The following is a 4,096-nucleotide window of genomic DNA, read 5'->3' on the forward strand; positions in this document are numbered from 1 at the left end:
TCTCAGTTCTGCTTTGAGGAATTTAAAGGCAACCTTCAGCATCTCTACTTTGACCTTTGCTGGTTTCAAAACCTGGCCTGCGTCTCACAGTCTGTGTGCTCTGGCTAACACCCTATTTGGCTAGAGGGCCATCAGGCACAGGTCTTTTGTCATCTGTCTTCCCAGTGAGTCACACTGGTCAGCTTCCCTGCTCTCCCTCCTCTTTCTCTCTCAGTCTAATTGAGAAAGACCGGAATGAAGTCTGAGCATCTAAATTTGCACAAGTGTGACAGGTGCTCCCATACATGTAGCACAGATGGTTTACAATCCAGCTTCTTAAACCATAGGACTAGGCTGCATATGAGGTCACATGACTGAACATGGGGTTAAAATTTGGCAACAGTAAAAGTGAATACACGACCACCAAAATGTAATTGAAAATTGAACCAGTGATGAAGCTGAGGCGTTTCTGGCCGTGCTCCCCTGTGTTTCGTTACATGCCTCCCTGCGGCCTTGGTTCCGGATGCAGAGCATCCGTACTTCGTACTGTGCATGGCTCATCCCGCATTACACCAAAGAGACTGGCTCAAACCCTCAGCTCAGACCTGAGACTAGCGGGTGCTGGGAGCAGCAGTGTTTTTACTGTATATGTGAGACTTTCTGCTTTTACAGAAATATGAAGGTTTAATTAGAGAGTTTTCCGTCCATCATTCCTTCTCATGTAAGCATCAAGTTAGTGTATCTGCAGATTGAATTGTGTCAGAATATATGGTTTTAAAATGGTTGCTGGACAGTGATGGTCCATGTATACTTTTAATCACAGCACTTGGGAGTAAGAGACAGGTGGATCCCAGTGAGTTCGAGGTCAGCCCAGTCTGCAAGAGAGGTCCAGGACAGCCAGGACTGCTACACAGAGAAATCCTGTCTTGAAAAAACAAAAGCAGGGTGGTGATGGCGCACACCTTTAGTCCCAGCACTCGGGAGGCAGAAGCAGATGGATCTCTGTGAGTTTGAGACCAGCCTGGCCTGGTCTACCAAGCCAGTTTCAGGACAGGCTCCAAAACAATGTAGAGAAACCCTGTCTCGAAAACCAAAAAAGAAAAAAAAAAGGAAAGAAAAAGAAAAAAACAAAACAACAACAAAAAGTTGTTGCTTGTAGGCTGATGAGATGGTTCAGCAGGTAATGGTGTTCCTGCCAAGCCTGACAATGTGAGTTCAGTCCCTGGGAACCATACAGTGAAAGGAAAAGCCAACTCCTGGAAGCTGTCCTCTGACCTCTACACACACACACACACACACACACACACACACACACACACACACACTCACACACACACACTCACACACACACACATCACTCTGACCTCTACACACACAGTAAGTGTATTAGAACCTTTTAGATTGCTGCTTGAATTGCTGACTTGAGATTCATTTAAAAAAATTGTTAAAAGGGTTTACAATTGCAATTAAGGACAGAATTCTCAACAATTTCTGAAATGGCCCTAAGCAATGTTTTTGCCATCTTGTGCCGTGTGTTTTTGCAGAGCAGTGTTCTCGGCATTGACAATGATAAAATCAAAGCATCTGTCAACCACGAAATTCGTCAAAGATGCTCCATGTCCTGCAGCATCAAGTACTCAGCCAAGATGCAATTCTGATGTTAAAAATAAACAAGTACATTCATCTTATTAGTACGTGTTCATCTTTAATAAGTGCTTAAATTATGTGAATACCAAAGAATTGCCTTAAAATAGATTTCTTTATGTTTAATTCCAGCAAATGTTTTGTCTATATATTGTTGGTATGTGTGAGCCCACATGCTCATATGGGGAAGGGAAGGTCAGAAGTCAATGCCAGGTATCTTCTTCAGTCACTCCCCACCTTATCTATTTATGTATTTATTTACTTACTTATTGATTTTGAAGGCAGTTCTGCAACTTTATTTGACATTCAGCAGGTTAGTTCTCATCCACATTGACTGTCTGTAGAGTTTTGAATGTGGTAACAGGGACGTATGTTACCAATGTGTAGAGCTAGTTAGGTAAGTCCTCATCCTTTTTATGTTTTCTGAACAAACATACGTGGATACATTATCAAACATTCCTTATTCCTTTGACCCAGATGTTCTTATTGAGTCTGGTATCGATGCACACCTTTGGAGTCCCCATCTCCTTCACTGCAAATGTCCAAATTTCTTTGAATTTCTGAGGAGCGCCTTTTTGTTTGTTTGTTTGTTTGTTTGTTTTGTTTTTTTGAGACCGGGTTTCTCTGTATTGTTTTGGAGGCTGTCCTGGAACTCACTCTGTAGACCAGGCTAGTCTCGAACTCACAGAGATCCACCTGCCTCTGCCCCCCAAGTGCTGGGATTAAAGGCGTACGCCACCAATGCCTGGCTGCATTTATGAATGTTGATGGTATATTTTTCGGGTCACCATCCAGTCTGCCATCTAGTTGGTGGCAGAACAACTTTTTTTCTTCTCGCCACCCTTCTTTATAGGAGCCATTCTGCCAGGCCGGAGTTGGAAAGGGCAGGCGCAAGGGATTGTAGGAAAGGAAAGCTGCAAGTATGGCCCACCTTATTCTTTGACAGACTCTGTCCCTGAAGTGGTAGATTAATGACTCAGCCAGTAAGCTCCAGGGATCCTCCAATTTCCCCTTCCCCAGTGCTGAGATCACAGGTACCACGGCCATGCCTGGCATTTTAAGTCAATGCTGGGTCTGGAAATCAGGACCTTTTGCTTGAATGGAAAGCACTTTGCCAATGGAACAGTTTCCCTACCCTGCCTCTGTAAACTTATATACCTAAATACCTGAGGTGACATTTCCTGGGTTAAAAGAAAAAAAAAAAAGAAATCCTGGTCTCAGGCCATGACCTACCAATCATGCTGCAGACACTGCTTCACTGGCTCTACAAATGTTCCCTTCGGCATTTCCATGACTTCTGCAGGTCTTCTTTTGTCAAGGCCTTTAAGGTCATGTGGAAGATAAATATAGTTTTCAGAGATTAATGAAATGTGTTGTCCTTGTGAAGCTCAGAGGCCACACAAGAGGAAATCTGATACCTCAAGTTCATTGATAAAGATACTTACTAGTATTATTATTTGTATGATTAAATTAGTGTGTGTGTTATTGTATGATTATTTTAGTGTGTGTGTTATTGTATGATTATATCAGTGTGCGTGTTATTGTATGATTATATTAGTGTGCGTGTGTATACATGCCACAAGCTCACACGTGACAATGAGAGAACAACTTTATGAAGTCAGTTCTGTCCTTCTACCTTTATCTGAGAACTGGGGATCAAACTAGGGTCCTCTGGTTTGCACAGCAAACTCCTTTTCCAAATGAGCCATCCCATCTGCCCCTTTTCTGTTTTAAACAGCTAAACATTTTTGTTTTTCGAGACAGGGTTTCTCTGTGGCTTTGGGGGCTGTCCTGGAAGTAGGTCTTGTAGACCGGGCTGGTCTCGAACTCACAGAGATCCGCCTGCCTCTGCCTCCTGAGTGCTGGGACTAAATGTGTGCGCCACCAACGCCCAGCGCTATGTGGATTTTTAGTATCCTTTGTTTCCTTGGCCTACTCCAAGTTAGCCTAGTGATGATTAGAACTGGGAAGCTGAAGCCATTGAGGGTAGAATGGCGTTGGAGAAGAGTGCCTGGGGTAGCAGGAAGTCCCCCTGTGATGACCTCATTGCTCAGAGAACAGCAGTGGAGGCACACGGGGTGGAGAATAAAGCCTGTCACACAAGGCCAGCTGGCTTGAGGAAGTTCTCAGTGACACGCATGGGCCGAAAGTGTTAAAGGCTGTGGACCTCCCTCTGCCAAGACTGGAGCTCCTAGCAGGTTAGAAGGGACAGGATGAGAATCGAGATGGAATCAGGGCAGCCACCCTAAGACGAGAAGCTGCTATTAGAACCCAGGGACCTGCGATCTTGAACAACTTGCTTTACTTTCTGGATAATACACATCTTGTCCTATCTCCTTTGATGGTGTTATTTTGAAGATGCGTGTGATGGGCGAAACTTTTCACTGAATGCACTGAGGACGAATGAGGTAACATAGGTGAAGATTAATTTTGTCATTATTCCTGGAAAAGGGCCAAGTTGAAGGTCTGCCTG

General features: G+C 44.0%; 1 pseudogene; it reads right to left on the reverse strand.

Annotated features, from left to right (window-relative positions):
• Positions 1-1,919: 1,919 nt before the first annotated feature.
• Positions 1,920-2,522, reverse strand: LOC110342194 (annotated as a pseudogene).
• Between the last annotated feature and the right edge of the window lie 1,574 nt (positions 2,523-4,096).

The sequence above is a fragment of the Mesocricetus auratus genome, unplaced genomic scaffold (assembly GCF_017639785.1).
Source record: "Mesocricetus auratus isolate SY011 unplaced genomic scaffold, BCM_Maur_2.0 Super-Scaffold_100007, whole genome shotgun sequence".
Lineage (NCBI taxonomy): Eukaryota > Metazoa > Chordata > Mammalia > Rodentia > Cricetidae > Mesocricetus > Mesocricetus auratus.